Source organism: Saccopteryx bilineata, chromosome 1, assembly GCF_036850765.1.
Source record: "Saccopteryx bilineata isolate mSacBil1 chromosome 1, mSacBil1_pri_phased_curated, whole genome shotgun sequence".
Taxonomy (NCBI): domain Eukaryota; kingdom Metazoa; phylum Chordata; class Mammalia; order Chiroptera; family Emballonuridae; genus Saccopteryx; species Saccopteryx bilineata.
The window spans coordinates 344,424,410-344,441,631 of record NC_089490.1 but is presented as its reverse complement, the minus strand read 5'-3'; the positions used below and the strand labels follow the sequence as shown (position 1 = coordinate 344,441,631).

The following is a 17,222-nucleotide window of genomic DNA, read 5'->3' as shown; positions in this document are numbered from 1 at the left end:
GCAGATGGAACCAATAATACATCGCGGCCCGCCCATGTACAACACTTTTTCTAAAGTATTCAGATGATGTTGTGATGACTAAAATACCAATCCGTCGAAGTGTTGCTGATTTCAGAGAAGATTTTATCTTTGGGTGTTTTCTCGGTCTGCGGATATTAAAAGTCAGATAGCAGTATGAGAGGTTCCAATCTTTTCTGACACTGGAATGGAGTCCTCCCATGCGAACCGGCTGGGAACCCGGCGCCGGGAACCGGCGCCAGGCCCGCTGGCCACACCCAATGCATCACGTGATTGAGTGATTGACGGGCCCTGCTGGAGGCTGAGGGAGAAGGCTGCGCATCCAGCTCCGTGGGGAATATGCTCCACCAGATGACACCGAGAGATTTTAGGACAAGAGCACAGAGTTTGCATCAGGGAACTTTTACCCCAAACCCAGACCCATGGCTTCTCACTGCAAAGTCCCTTCTTTTCTCTGAGCCTCGTGTAACTAGGTCTGAAAAGAGTGCACTTACCTTCTCATAAGTGTCTTACATTTACAGGAACTGACCAAGACGTGATTTCTGACAGGGTCTGCCCCCAAGTGGGAGAGTCAAGAGAGAACCTGACATCCTCATTAGCACAACCCAAAACCACTCAATGCAGATGTTTATTGGGTGACCATGCTGAACCAGGCATTTTGAATAAAGCATTTCACTGAATCCTCACAACTACTCTGGGAAGCAGGCATGAGGGCTCCCATTTTGTAGAGGAGGAAACGGAGGCTCAGAGCATGAAAGGGATTTACTCAAAGCCAGGAGGTGAATTGGTGTGGAGCTGGGCTTAGGTGAGTGTCCCCAAAGCCTGTGCTCTTAACATTTTCCTCTCTGAGACCAGGGAAAGCACCCCAGAAAGTAGCAGGCCCTGGCCTCACAGCCCACTGAAGGGTGGCCATGGGGGTCGTCCTCTCTCAGCAGGAAGATGGGGGGACAGCTGAGGAGTGTCGAACAAATGGCCTGACAAACACCCCTCCTTCCCACTCCCCCACCTCATAAATCTGGGGCCTGGAATACTCATTAGTCACTGAGCAGTGCTTTAGTGGAGAAAGGAAGCGGGACCCCGCCTTCTTGTGAGGTAAAGAGTATCAACTGGGGGTGGGAGGGTATGGTGGGCTCGTCTCCACCCCTGCCCTGCACTTCGGGCTAAGGTGCTAGGGTACCATAGGGTCAGGTCGCTGGGACTGTACAGAGGCAGCAAGGGGACAACTGGAAAAGCAGCCTGGAGTCCAGGAAGCCCTGACAGAGAGCACACAAGGGGAAGAAATGTTTCTGAAGTTGGCTCTGGCACTGGGGTCAGAAGAGAGAAAATGTCTAAGACCAGGTGACATTGGGGATGGTGTGAGTGATCGTCCTGCGCACCCAAAAGTATGGGGACAGAGATGCTCTTGAAGGGACTCTGCTCAGGCAGAGAACCAAGCCCCCAAGACTGAGCAGTTTGGCCACATCAGACATGGGCCAGATGGCTGGCATGTTTTAAATTGGATTCCCATTTGAAAGGTGGGAAATTTGAGGCTCAGAGAGAGTAAAGTTATTTGTGTAAGGTCACACAGTAAGTAAGTGATACAGCTGGGTAAGAACTGAGGTCTGTATGGGCACAGGTCTGCACTGGGCAGTGGGGTGGTTACTGCATGAGCATCTGCATACTTGGTAGCGACACTGGGGAAGGCAGGAAAGGTTTGGGGCTTTCACCCAGAAACCAGTGACTTTAGCCCTGGAACTGCTCAGCTGACATTTTGGCAGTCACTGATGGCTGCCTGGCTTAAGTCAAAGAAACCCAACTCTTATGGTCAAACCACGCAAGTGTGTCTGTGTGGTCATTTTGAGGCCCGGATTTCCTGATGGTCACGGAGCTCCCTGACTATGTGGGGAGAAGGGTGCTCTACATTCTGCTGAGAGCCCTGAGGAGCTGTGGGGCGGACCTCGAGTCAGAACCTCCCACAGAATAATGCCAACACTGCAGACACCTCCTTTGAGGGTTCCCTGCCCGGACTCCCTGGGCCCCCGCAGCAGCTCCGGCACCATCCACAGCAGCTCTGAAGTCACGGGGTAGGGACACACCATGTCACCCACTAACCACCCAAGCTGGGCTGAGCTGGGCAGGCATTTTGCACATGTGGTGCCACCTCTTCCTCTAGTGTGGGGGGAGGTAGGTCCTTCTCCATTCACAGGTAAGGGACCCAAGGCTCAGGAAGGAAGCCATCAGCTTCGGGCTACCACACACAAAGCTGGAAAACAGATCTCACCCTTTTCCCTGCCTGACAAGTGCCCTACTTAAACAGGTGCCTCAGAACCACCTGGCATCCCCCTGTCCACCCTTGATGACCTTCCAGGGCTGGCCATGGGCAGGGAGCCTGTTGAGCATCCAGGAGCTTGGCATAACCATGGTCAGTGACTTCAGCACAAAGTGGCCATCTACCACACAGTTTCAGGTCATACAGGGAATGCCAATGGTGCAGATATTGCCCACTCTGGAGTGGACATAATGGGGCCCATTAGGCCTGTGATGAGTGAAGGGAACCCTGGTCCTCTCAGATTTCCCACAGAACCCAGAAAACCTTCCTGCCCCCCTCATCCTTTCAGATTTTTCTCAGGCAAAGTGAAGAGAGCCCAGGTCAGAATTCTGAGCATCTTGTCTCCCTACCCTCCCCATTTCCCCCACAGTTCCAGGCCCAAGGTGGGGGTGGGGGGCTTTCACATGAATCAAATCCAGCAGCAGAGAGGCCTTGAAGGTCCAGTCCAGCTGCAGAGCCTCATTCAGCAGCAGGTCCTGCAGGCTGCCCTGGGCACAGTACTCCAGCACCAGAGCACTGAGCCCAGGGCCCACGAAGAACCCCAGGCAAGCAACCTTCTCATGCCACAACTCCCACACCTGCCAAGGCAGTGAGCATCTTTAGGAGTCCCTGGGGTTGGACCAGGTGCAATCCACATCTAGGATCTCAGTACATCCAACACAGTGCTGAGCATGGAGAGGCACCAGAAATGTGGGATGGAAGGATGAATGGTTGAGTAGATGAGTGGATGGATGAATAGTGAGTAAATGGAAATAGATGAATAAGTGAGTGAACTGTAACCAATTCCACAGGACAAGGATCTAAGGCTATTTCCCAACCTAAACGACACCATGAATCTGAAAACCCTCAGACTCAGTGACTGATAAGGAGAGGAAGAAGTGCAGAAGGGATCGGGTTCAAGCAGAAAGCATCCCTGACTACTGCCCAACAGGTCAGAGAACTTGAACCCAACCAGCAATGCTGGCATTTGCTCAGCAAGATGGAACCCTTGTCCAATGAGGCTCTCCTCACAAAGATAGTTCAAGGGCCAACTAAGAAGGGGAGACCTCAATACTCTCCCCCCTTAGAGATCCACACACATACTAATGTATGTGGTGAGGAAAGAATGGCCTCAAATCCTTTGCATTCCTGCCATCAAAAGGTTGGGGCCTCTGTCCCCTCCCTTGAGTCTGAGTGGGCTCTGTGGCACTGTGACCAATAGAACGTGGTGGAATTGGTCCTGTGAGCTTTGGATCTGGTTCTTAGAAGACTGGCAGCTTCTATTCCCTGTCTCTTGGAGTCTTCTTTGTTGGAGCCCTGAATGGCCATAAGAAGTCTCTCTACCGAGAATCACATGGAGAGGTTCTGAGACTACTCAGAGAAGACAGGTCCAGCCCAGCAAAGGTGCTGACCATGTGAGTGAAGCCACATGGGGCCCCCTGAATGGGTGGTCAGCAAACTTTTCTGTAAAAGTGCAGGTAGTAAAAATTTAGGCTTTGCAGCCCATACAGTTTCTGTCCCAGACACCCACCTCTGCTGTTGTAAGGTGAAAGCAGCCACAGACAACTCATAAACAAATAAGCATGGTTGTGTTCCAATAAAACTTTATCTATAAAAATAGGCAGTTGACCTGATAGTTTGCTTGCTTCTGAGCATTTATAAGCTGAATACCACTGAGTGACCTTAATTGATGTCAAGTGGAACTGAAAAATTGTCTAGGCAAGCCCTGCCCAAATTTCCTACTCACAAAATTGGCCTCATAAACTTTGAAAGCCTTGTCCATGGAGCCAGACTTCTGGGTGATGCTGAGCACTGCATCATAGACCTCTCGAAGGGGCCCACTCTGGCCAAAGGCTAGGTAGGAATGGTTTCAGCAAGGCAAGGCAAAGACCATGGTGTTGTAAGGCAGAAAGACCAGCCTCCCATCTGCCAGGCCCTAGGCCCATGGTCAGCTCATAAGGGCCATCTGTTTGGAGCCTCCCTGGAGCACAGAGTACATGCACAACACCAAGACTAGAGGCAGATGTGGCAGGCTCACTTCTACAGGCCTTGTGGCCTTGGAGAGCTTCTCAGACTCTTAGGCCCACCCTTACCTTTCTGTTACCACTGCCCAGCTTCCTCCCCTCCCCATCAGTTCTGGAAAAGGAGATATATCCCTTCCATCTGCTCCCTCTGTAATGATAACATTCAGGACTGACAAATCTGGGTTTGACCTGGTGGGAAAAAAGATCCTCTTAACGGAAGATAAATTTATACTAATATGTCCCTTCTAACCCTCTCTCCTGTTGTCTCTGACAATTGCTAATATATCGTATGTTGACAGCTTGCTCTGTGTTGTCCTGAAGTACCTTTGCAAACATTTAGTCATTTGCTATTACAACAATACTAAGAAGTATGTTTATCATTATCTCCATTTTCAGATGAGAAATCCAAGGCTCACAGAGGTTAAGAAGTGGCCCTGGGTACCTTTACTCCCGTGGTGGGAGAGCGACCCTCTAAACCTGGGCACCTTGTTCCTAGCTTGTAATCTTATTTTTTTTAAGATTTTTTTTTTAATTGACATAATTCATCCCTGGCCAGTGGCTCAGTGGATAGACTGTCAGCCCCCCCAGTGTATGGATGTCCTGGGTTCAATTCCCAGTCAGGGCACACAGGAGAAGAGACCATCTGTTCTTTCCTTCCTCCCTCTTCCCCTTCTCTCCCTCTTCCTTTCTTGTAGCCAGTGGCTCAAATGGTTAGAGCATGTCAGCCTCAGGCATTAACAATAGCTCAGTACTCAAACATTGGCCCCAGACAGGGGGTGCCAGGTGGATCACAGTTTGGGGCGCATGCGGGAGTTTGTCTCACTATCTCCCCTCCCTCACTTTAAAAAAAAGAATTGACATAATTCATATACCATCAAATTCACATTTTAAAAAATGTACAACTCCAGCCTGACCAGGTGGTGGCACAGTGGATGGAGTGTTGGCCTGGGATGCAGAAGACCCAGGTTCAAACCCCTGAGGTCGCCAGCTTGAGCATGGGGATGCTGGTTTGAGCATGGAATCATAGACATGCCCCCAAGGTCGCTGGCTTGAGCAAGGAGTCACTCACTCTGCTGGAGCCCCCTGGTCAAGGCACATATGAGAAAGCAATCAATGAACAACTAAGGTGCCACAAAGAAGAATTGATGCTTTTCATTTCTCTCTCTTTCTGTCTGTCTGTCCCTATCTGTTCCTCTCTCTGTCTCTCTCACAAAAAAAAAGTTCAACTTTAAAAAAAGTGCATTCAGTGGTTTTAGTATATACACAAGATTATGTAACCATCATCACTATTTAATTCCAGAACACTTTTTACCACCCCAGAAACAAACCCTGTACCCATTAGTAGTCACTTCCCATCTCTCTCTCTCTCCCTAACCCCAGTTAACTAACTACTCATCTACCTTCTGTCTGTATGGATTTGCCTATTCTGGACATTTTCTATAAATGGAATCATACAATATGATTGTGACTAGTTTCTTTTACTTAGCATAATGTTTTCCAGATTCATCCATATAACAGCCTTGTTACGGCTACACAATATTCTACTGTATGGATAGACCACATTCTGTTTATCCCTTTATCATTGCCTTGTAATATCATCTGTGGCTCTGGGTGGCATCTCAAGATCTAAGCAAATATGAATACATTCATTCCCCTTTGTCTTAGTTAAAGAAATTGGTCCTGGATACTAAGGTAGTCAATTTCATCCCCAGGCACAGGGCCCAGAAGGGAGCCTTACACAAAGTATGGGTCTCACACATCAGCCCTGGGTAAAAGTTGATTTGCATCTTGGGTCCCTGACCAGGGATGTAACCCCAATCAAAAGTGGACCAACACTTGTTTTGAATGTGTCCCAGGTCTATGGCCATACCACCCTGAAACCACCCAATCAATCTCTTCTGAATGTGGCCCAGGTTCCTAATGCAACCCATTTCTCCAAAAATCCAGGAATGTGGAGCCACCAAGGAAGGTTGAGGGTCTCCTTGCTGGGAGCTGAGGACCACTGGTGATGTGGAAGTTAGAGCCTGAAGTCCCGGCTTCCGTGAATCCCTGGGTGGCCATGCTATGTCGGCATGGGCAGGAGCCATCCCCTCTTGGCCCCAGAGTAGTGGGGAAGGCCCTCAGAAAGAGACCCACCAGGACTAGGGGAAACAGAACCAGGGGATGCTTTATCTTGTCTCCTCTGCCTGGCTTCTGTTCCACTTCTCACCAAACCTCCCCTTTCTCTTAAGAGGAGCGGAAGCCATTGTTCTATATTTGGTCACAAGGGAGAGTTGATGCACAAAGCTGGGGAGTTCAATAGGTAAAAGCCTGCACTGATTGTAAACCATAGGGTTCTAAGCCCTTCATTGGCGGTGGTTCATCTCATCTTCACAACCCTATGAAGTAAGGACTTTTGTTAGGCTCATATCATTGATGAGGACACTATTGCACAGAGAAGTTTAATGACTTGCCTGAAGTCACACAGCTGGTAGAAAGTGGGGCCAGGTGTGGGGTCCTGGCTATCTGAGTCCAGAGAATATGGCCCTAACCAGTCTGCCTCCTGGCTCCTGAAAGTCAGCATAGGGCTGGAACTCAATCTCCTGCAAGAGTGCTGGAGAAGCAGTCTGATGAGATTGCCCCCTCCGACTGCCACCGTGCTCCAGCCACACAGAGGTGAACTATACATTCTCTTAGTCCTGTCAATATGCTGCCTCTGTCCCTTTGCACTGGCGACCCCACAGCCTGGAATTCCTTTCTCCTCATCCCCTCCAGCAGTCAACTTCATTTTCAGGCCCTGCCCTAATGTCACCTCCTCTGTGAAGCCCTGCCCACCCTCAAGTAGATCAGCCTCCCCAACCTCTGGGCTCCTCTGTTGCCTAAAAATACATCTGTCTCCTGCCAGACTCAAGCTCCTCACTGCTGAGGCCCAGCCAGTTCCTCCCCACATCCCCAGAGCCAAGTCAAGGTCAGGTGCAGAGCAGTGCCCAGTGACTACTGGTTGAATAGTGTTTACAAAGCACTTGGTCACATACATCTGCTCCTCATGAGGTGGGTTTCATTATTCTCATTTCGCTTGCTGGAAAACTGGGGCTCAGAGAAGTGAGATACCATTCCTCAATGGTGGCAGGAACACCTGAGCCCGGTCCCATGCTCTACTCTGCTCTAACTCACTACCCAGCCACGTGAGATCAGGGGCTGCCCAGCCTGCCCCTCCTCGCTGGAACTGGCTTCAATCCCTCAAATCTACAATGTTTGGTAGTTGGTGTCAGTGGCTTTCAAACTGTTTTGCTAGTGCCCAGTAGTAAGAAATATATTTTATCTTTGTATGCTTTTAAAACTGAATATATAAAGCTTGAGTACACTCACAATACTGAAAGGAAGTTGTGCAGAATGAGACTTTACCTTCTATCTGCAATGTACTCTTGTATTCACTACATTTATTCCATTCTATTTTAGTCTGCTCAATTCCCTTGTTCTGTATCACTTTCTATTTTCCTTCCTTCCTTCCTTCCTTCCTTCCTTCCTTCCTTCCTTCCTTCCTTCCTTCCTTTTTTGTAATGCTACTTTTGATTCACTAAATTGGTTTATGGACCCAAATGGCCCACAGTTTGAAAACCCCCAATCTAGATGAACCCTAAGGTCCCTCTGTCTTCTAGGTTTCACCTCTCCCCTACACCCCACTCCACCATGCCTCTCTCTTTTTTTTAATTCTTTTTTTAAAGCATTTTAATTTTACTTATTTATTTATTTATTTTGTGACAGAGACAGAGAGACTCAGAGAGAAGGACAGACAGAAAGGGAGAGAGACGAGAAGTATCAATTCTTTATTGCAGCACCTTAGTTGCTCAATCATTGCTTTCTCGTATGCGCCTTGACGGGGTGGCGGGGGGCTCCAGCAGACTGGGTGGTCCCTTGCTCAAGCTGGTGAGCCTTGTTCAAACCAGATGAGCCCACGCTCGAGCTGGCAACCTCGGGGTCTCGAACCTGGGTCCTCCATACCCCAGTCTGACGCTCTATCCACTGCTCCACCACCTGGTCAGGCACCTCTCTCTTTCTTAAAGACAGGTCAAGTGTCACTTCCTCCCAGACGCTTCCTCAGATCTCCCAAGGCCCAGCCCCATTCCTTCTCTGATTATCCAGGCTTCTGCTTCTTGGTATGGCCTTGACCTCTCTTTCATAACTACCTGTCAGTTCCCTCAGCACAGCAGGGGCTTGATGAATTCAGGAAGCCATAATTAAATAAAAAAATCCATGAAAGTTCTGACTCTAACTCCAAAAAACTAAGAATGGCTCTAACTCCCTTTCTGGGGCTCCCTTCCTACTCTCTCATTGCCTTCATTGTACCAGGGAAGGAATAAGAAAGCCCTTGACTCCCACTGCACAACTGACCTTTGAATCAGAACTCAAAATCTGGTCCAACTTGCTTGCCAGCTGTGTGACTGGGGCTTGTTACTTCCCTTCTCTGAGCTGCAAAGTGCAGACCCCAGCAGCACTAGCTGATGGGGCTGCTGGGAGGTTAAATGCACAGTCATTGTCAGGTGCTCAGCCAGTGTCCGATGTGGAGGAAGCTCCCCATCAGTAGCCATATGAAGTCCTGGCTTCCCACAGGAAGAAGGCACCACGTCCACTTGCCACGTCCATGCTGCACAGCTGCTTCAGTACCTCTGAGGCTCCCTCTCCCCAGGTCCCAAGGAAGTCACCAGCACCACAGGCAACCCATGTGTCCTGAGAGTCATGGCAATCTGTTGGGCTATAGCCACCCAGATGTCCTGGTGGGAGGACACGATGGCCACACAAGCCCAGCCAAAGTGTCTCATGATGGACAGCATGTCGGTAGTTGAAGGTAAAGTGGACACCAGCTCACCTCCACCTTCTGGATCCCCACACACCCAGAAGAAGCGAGTCTTGCCCCAGCCGTGGGACAGCAGGGCTGACGCTGGGCAGTAACCAGAGTTGCCAGGAAAGCAGCTATGGTGTTCTTCTGGGCCAGAAATATGGCCAGGGCCTGAGAGGTGTCACAGCCCAGGAGAAGGAGCACGGAAGCCAGCTGTGAGCCCAGCACCAGTGAGGAGTCCTGTCTGGCTTGGTCCACACCCAGCTGAGTGTTCACACTGGGAAGAGCCTGGGCAAGGATGGGTTACAGTCCCAGGGACCCTGCACCCTCAGGGTGAAGGTCTCCACCCTTCAGGCCAGCTTGGGGAGGGAGCCAGCACACAAGAGGGCGCCCCAAAGAACCATAGAGAGAAGCGGCAGGGAAGGGACTACCCTTGGATGGCAGAAAGTGGACTTCCACAGAGCCTGGTAGTTCAGGAAAGTCTTCCTGTGTGGCAGCATCCAGCACTAACCTTCAGGGTGTAAGCCCCTTTGCAGTCCTAGGAAAGAGGATAAGGTCAAGGTTTTCAGCACTTTCTGCCAGCACTTTCTACATAAATTTGAGGCCAACATCCCCTCCCAGATCCTCAGTCTCCTCATTGGTAAAACAAAGGATTTGGACCCATGATGTTGGAAGACCCCAGCCTCATGATGCCCACATATGACCCTGGGCTGGAGCGCAGTGGCTCAGTGTGTGGGCTCTGGAGTCACAGCTGGCCAGACCCACTCTCTGCTTCCTAAACTTGTGGACCTACACCAATCTGTGAAGTGTTCAAGCTCCATTTTCCTTTTCTGTAAAACATGGATAATGAAACCTACTTTATGAAGTTATTGTGATGATTAAGTGATATAATGAGAAGCACTATCACAGTTCCTGGTACATAGGTGTTCCATAAATTCTACCTCTCTTAATCTATAACTATTATTTCTTCCTGCATTCATCCTCCAAGGTGGGCCAAGTTCTCCTGGTCCCGCTCAGAGCCTCCCCTGCCTCTCATCCTCAAGCCCAGCACCGTTTCATAGCCCTTGACTCTGCTGGAATCCGTGGGTCTCTAGTGTAAGCAGGACCTAGGTACAGGTAGCTCTCCCACTGTGTGTCTGTGGTTAGACGGTTTACAATGCATGTGCAAAGTTCCCTCTCTGATCTCCCACAGCCCTGTGCAGACAAAGGACTTTCATCATAGTGCAGATGAGGAAACTAAGGGGAACTGAATGGAGGGCCCCCTTGACCAGTACACTTAGGCTGGAAAATTCCCCGCTCCATGCTTCAGTTCCAGGACCTCAGTACCATTCTGCAGCCTGGCAACTCCTGACTAGCTTCTGCCTGACCCATCTTGGAGGATGAATTCAGGAAGAAATAATAGTAGCCCTGGTCAGTTGGCTCAGGAGTAGAATGTCAGGCTGGTGTGTCTAAGTCCAGGGTTTGATTCCCAGTCAGGGCACACAGGAGAAGCGACCATCTGCTTCTCCACCCCTCTTCCTTCTCTCTCTCTCTCTCTCTCTCTCTCCCCTCCCACAGCCATGGCTCAACTGGGTTAAGCAAGTTGACCCCGGGAGCTGAGGGTGGCTCCATGGCCTCACTTCCGGTGCTAAAATGGCTCTGTTGCCAAGCAACAGAGCAGTGGCCCCAAATGGGTAGAGCATTGCCCTGTAGAAGGCTTGCCAGGTGGATCTCAGTTGGGGCACATGTGGGAGTCTGTCTCTCTGCCTCCCCACTTCTCACTTAATTTTTTTTTTTTAATAATAGTAGAGCCCTGGCCGGTTGGCTCAGCGGTAGAGCGTCGGCCTGGCGTGCGGGGGACCCAGGTTCAGTTCCCGGCCAGGGCATATAGGAGAAGCGCCCATTTGCTTCTCCACCCCGCCCTTCCTCTCTGTCTCTCTCTTCCCCTCCTGCAGCCAAGGCTCCATTGGAGCAAAGATGGCCCGGGCGCTGGGGATGGCTCCTTGGCCTCTGCCCCAGGTGCTAGAGTGGCTCTGGTCGCAGCAGAGCGATGCCCCGGAGGGGCAGAGCATCGGCCCCTGGTGGGCAGAGCGTGCCGGGTGGATCCCGGTCGGGCGCATGCGGGAGTCTGTTTGACTCTCTCTCCCCGTTTCCAGCTTCAGAAAAATACAAATGATAATAATAATAATAATAATAATAATAGTAATTGATTGAGAGAGGTAGAAGTTATGCCTGCATCCTTATCATTGCCCCTTCCCCACCCACAGGACTCAACTAAGTCCTCCCCATACCACTTATGCAGCCAGCAGCCTTCCGCTGTGGGAGCCCCAGGAAGGCATAAGATCGCACCTCACCTTCAGAAACTGCAAGGCTATAGTGAGGTGGATCCCAGCCAAGAGCTGACTGACCACAGTGTGGGCAGTAGTCAGGGCAGGTGGGGAGGTTCTGAAGGCCTCTTCAGGGGGTTCAGGGAGGCTTCCCAGGGGCAGCCCACCTAGAACCAGATGACACGTGAAAGTGTAGGTTGAGAGAGTAAGAGGACAACCTCCCAATGCCAACAATGGTGGTCTGTGCAGAGTAGCTCCTTGTCAATTATGTTCAGAGCAGAGGAATAGGAAGGGCTTTGGATTCCCACAGAGGAGCAAACCCTAATCTCACCACTCGCTAGCCCCTAACCTTGGGCAAGATGCTTAACTTCTCTGAGCCTCAGTTTCCTCTTCTGTAAAATGGAGGTGAAACTAGCTACCTGGTATGCTGTGTGAAGGCTGAAATGTATTGAGCACAATGAGGAAGCTCACTGTGGTAAGTAGTTAAGTAAGTAGCATTTACCAAAGGGAAGTGAGTAGGAGCTTATTAAATGGTGTAGTTACCACTATCACCATCATCGCGGTCTTTGGGTCTTTGCGGGGAGGTGGTTGCACTGTGGTGTCGGGAGAGCAAAGTGGGAGGTGGAAGCCTGAGTTGCAGTCCCAGTCCTCCTCTGCCCCACTCAAGCCTCAGCCTCTCCAGCTGTAAGGAAGTCAGTTTGCAGGGCTGGCCAACTGTGGTTCCTTCGGGTCTGCGACCTGGTTCTCCCAGCTCAGGCCTCGGTGACTTGGGGACAGCTGTTCTTCTACCAGCCCCTGGGGAGCCCTCTGTACCCTCCCTCCATTTTTTGCCATGATGCTCAAGTGCTCTCCTAGTATCTCCATCCCTCAGAATGAGCCCCTTGGAGGAACTGTGCTATTTTGAGCTCACAGAGAGCTAATCATTTCTGGTTGGGAACGTAAGCATATGTGGCTGATACTAATGACAGTCACCTTGCCCCTCAATTTGCACTTTTGAAAGCACCTGTGACCTACTGCGTTGCCTGTATGCCCAGAGACCCTGAGAAGAAACAGACTGACTCTGAGTGAGACAGTGACTTGTCCAAGGTCTCGTAGAATGTTATGTGCTGAAGTCCCGCTCCAGCTGGTCCAGGGGTCCCCAAAGGAATGGCCGGCCTCAGAGAGAAATGAGTGAGAGAGCCAAACTCTTCAGTTCATCTGTAAGGCATCTCTGCCAATTGCTAGTATAGCTTTATTTTTATACACTAAGTTATAATCACATGTTATGTAGAATACATTGATTAATAGTTATTTTGCTTTAATATGGATAAATATTCCAGGAAGAGGTTAGGACATTTCTTTAAGCTATAAATCAGGTGGTAAGCCATTCTAAGTACAGTTATGTAATACCTTGAGCAGCAACAAGAATATTGGCATCAGCCTTACGCAAGCTTCTAAAAGATCACTATTGATTAATAACTCTGCTTTACCTAATGGCCTATTGTCTAGTAAAATTATGTTTGTCTACTACTTTCATCTACTAATTAACTTCTAACTTTATTTTTCTCAGAGCTCTCCATTACCTGAAGGTCAGGTATATAAGAGGAACAGAAAGTTTTTCCATTCTTCTATAGTATGAAAAGGCTAGGGGGGTTAAGCAATCGATTAGGTAAAGGCTGAAAGGTGCTTTTGTGTTTATCCTCTGTTTTCCACCTATTCATAAGTCACAACCTATTTTCTCATAATATGATTTTTAGGAGGGAGTTTTTCTACAGACCTAGCCCTTTTCGGGGGATACCATAGCCAGCCTCCTATGTCTATGGGCTTAGGCAAGGGGGTCATATTCTTTAGCCGGGTTTCTTCAGGGAACTCCTGAGGGGAACAGCTTTGAAAATGGGAAGGACAATTGTGTTGATAACTGCCTCTAGCTCTTGTTTTTGGAGTTGCTGGTAAATTTTCTTAAAGGAAACAGGTGGTTCCAATGGTCAAGGAGATATTCGTGTGGTTACTTTTAGAGTAATTCTGGAGGGACATATTCACAGACTGGTTGACCTCAGGGTCTCAAGTAGCCTGGGAAAGTACAGTATTGTTGGAATCATATGTGGACCCATCTCAATAGTGAATGCACATAACCCTAATAAGGAAAGAATTGCCAAAGAAAATGCCCAGATATGACCCCAAAAACATATGCTGTGCAAATGCTTCTTTCCTGCTGTGACTGTGTCAGACAGCAAGGTTGGATCAGCTCCTGACAGTTAGGGCTGAGCTGAACCAGGGCTTGGCTGCCCATGGCCCAGCCAAGGAAAAAAATCACCTCTTTTTATTGACTACCAACATCAAAACTGAAGTATTTTTGTAGACCTACACATTTAAACCAACTCCTCTATGTACAGATGGGGAAATTGAAGCACAGAAAGGAAGAATAAGAAGGGAGTTCCCTAGGTCCCACAAAGCAGCAGCAGGCTCCCCTGACCCCACTGTCTTGCTAATCACACTCAGTGTCCCAGGAATTCTGCATCTGATGGCCTGCAGGGAATCTCAGGAGGCCCGGGCCTGTAGCAGGGTCAGTGGGGCCAGGGCAGGAGCTTCAGTCCCAGATATCATGCTGGTTTGTGGGATAGAGTCCACGTTTCTTTCTCTGCCTCAGTTTTTCCATTTGTACAGGGAGGGCTTAGTTTAGATGTTTAAGTCTCCAAAGATCCATCAGCTCTGATGTTCTAATTTGTTAATAAAAATCAGAAAACAGGTGACTTTTGTCTCTGAAACTGACCACATCCTCTCTCCCAGCCCTTCCCACACCTTCGACACAATGGGTTAATGCACCACTTTCCTGGGAGGAGAAGAGTTATGCTTTTAACTCTTAAGAATATGTTATCCATATTCTTATGGATGCTAAGAATTAACTACAGACTGCTTGGCTTATAGAGACAACTTCATGGAGTTAATCAACTCCATACTATCATAACCCAAAAAGATGAAGATGTTGTTAGCTACACTAACAGACAAAACACCAAAATAGGGAAGATGGTGAGGACCCAGGAAAGAGAAGTGGGAAATTCCTGTTAGAGCCAAGGCTCCTTCAACCTCTGTATCCAAGTGTCATGCTCCTGCCCAGCCCCAACCTGGTACTTCTTGCCTTCCTTCAGGACAAGATCCTTGAAGGTCCACTTGCCATACTGCACTGTTGGGGCTGACTCACTCCTCCTTGGAGATCCTAGGCTTCTGCACCAGCGTCCTCAGATGCTAAGCTCTTCAAACAGTGTGTGGCTTGGGGAACTCCCATTGCCATCACAGACTGCATGGTCACTACTCCTGCTGCACATTGGCTTCTACAGACTCCTGCCTGGGAGTGCTTCACATATGGCTTATTCTTTCCCTGCCTCCCTCAGGAACCTGAAGAAGCCACTTGGAAAACTTGATCTGTTCAGACCCCAGGGCTCTGGGGAACCAAGCCAGAAAGGAAGAAGGGAATGAAGGAGAGAGGACTGGAGGGAGGGGGGGAGGATGTCTTCAGCACTCCGGACAGCTCCAGACCTGGCTGGGACTCCCAGGAGGATGAGCCAGCACTAAAGAAATCAGCACTGGTGGGAGTGCAGAGTGGTGCAGCCACTGTGGAAAACAGTATAGAGATTCCTCAAAAAATTAAAAATGGATCTGCCTTTTAACCCAGCCATCTCACTTTTAGGAATATATCCCAAGAACACCACATCAGTGATTCAAAAGAAGAAATGCACCCCCATGTTTATGGCAGCATTGTTCACAATAGCCAAGATCTGGAAACAGCCCAAGTGTCCATCAGTGGATGAGTGTATTACAAAGCTGTGGTACATATACACAATGGAATACTATGGGGCCATGAAAAAGAAGGAAATCTTACCTTTTGTGACAACATGGATGGACCTGGAAACTATTATGCTAAGTGAAGAAGCCAGGCAGAGAAAGAAAAATATCACATGACCTCACTTATTTGAGGAATTCAATGAACAATATGAACTGAGAAACAGACTAGAAACAGAGGCAGGATCGAAGGGACCAGAGGGAAAGCAAACAGAGGGAAAGGGGATGAGAGGATGGGATCAGAAAAGGGAAAGAGATTGGTGAAATTATACACACATAACACAGTGTTATAGAGAGCAGAAAAGCTAATCTTGGAGGGAAAGGGGGAGGGTGTGGCGAACACAGGGAGGGAGGCAAGGGGGATGTTGTGGGGAACACAGGAGAGGGGGGTACATTCGGGGGGGACACTAGAATCTATGTAAACATAATAAATTAAAATTAAGAAAAAAGACCCATGATACTTTTCAAACTGCCAGTTATAAAAACAGAGATGTAAAGTACAGCACAGGAAATATAGTCAATAATATTATAATAATTATGTATGGTGTCAGATGGGCACTAATTTTACTTGGGTGATCACTTCACCATGTATATAAGTGTTTAATCACTATGTTTTACAACTGAAACTAATATAATATTAAATGTGAACTGTAATTGAAAAATAAACTTAAGACTGAAAAGAAAGAAAGCGCATGCGCCATACCCCCCCCCACACACACACACACACTAACATCGTGTATTGTTGTGGTACTTCTCTTACAATTGATGAATCGGTACTGGAACATTACTGAATAACGTTTATAATTGACATTTAAAAAAAGGAGCTACCTTGTAGTAGGGGTCATACACACTCCCTTTCATTTAATCCTTACAACAACTTGTGAGTTGAGTGTTGTATTATTGTATTTTGCATTCTTCACACCACTTTATTCATTCAGCAATATTTACTGAATATCAACTATGTTTCAGGCACTGTTCACTTGAGATACATCAACAAAGAAACAACAGAACTAAAGAAAGAAAAAGCAAAGTTTTTGCCCCTCACAGTGCTAATTTTATAGCAGAAGTAGGAAGTGATGTGTGTGAGTCAACAAACAATGAGCATGATAAGTAGATTTATCTTTCATGTTAGGAAGTGATAGGTGGCATAAAAGTAAAAATAAACGCTGGTAATAATGTTGTATTATAATTCAGTATGAATTTTTCTGTAATTTTACATAAATTTTATAATTATAATTTAATGGTCAAGGAACACATTGAGTTGATGTGTCATAACTTAAAATTTATCTTTTTGTTGGATATTTTTATTTAGCCCTTATTTTGTTCAGGAAGGATTCTAGGGCTCCTGTTGATATCCCAGACATATGCTTGTTTGTTCTCAGATCCATTCTCTGACCTTCCCAAACCCAACTGGGCTCTCAAGAGGCAGGTTAGGGAGGGAGCTCTGTCCTGCAGGAAGCTAAACCTGAAAACTTCACTTTCCAGCATCTCCTGCCACTGACTTCTGGTGGGATTCAGCCAGTAGGAGACATTTGCAGGAGACTAGAGGACAAGAACAGGGAGAAGCCAGGAGATCTGTTTCTCCTTTTTTTTAAAAAAAAATTTTTATTTTATTTTATTTTTTTAGAGATACAGAGAGAGTCAGAGAGAGGGATAGATAGGGACAGACAGGAATGGAGAGAGATGAGAAGCATCAATCATCATTTTTCGTTGTGACACCTTAATTGTTCATTGATTGCTTTCTCATATGTGCCTTGACCGTGGGCCTTCAGCAGACTGAATAACCCTTTGCTCGAGCCAGCAACCTTGGGTCCAAGCTAGTGAGCTTTGCTCAAACCAGATGAGCCCGCGCTTAAGCTGGCGACCTCGGGGTCTCGAACCTGGATCCTCCGCATCCCAGTCCGACGCTCTATCCACTGCGCCACCGCCTGGTCAGGTATTGTTTCTCCTTTTGT

General features: G+C 48.2%; 1 pseudogene; it reads right to left on the bottom strand.

Moving 5' to 3' along the window:
• Positions 1-59: 59 nt before the first annotated feature.
• LOC136319575 (uncharacterized) overlaps positions 60-17,222 on the bottom strand; it is a 94,301-nt pseudogene continuing 77,138 nt past the window's right edge.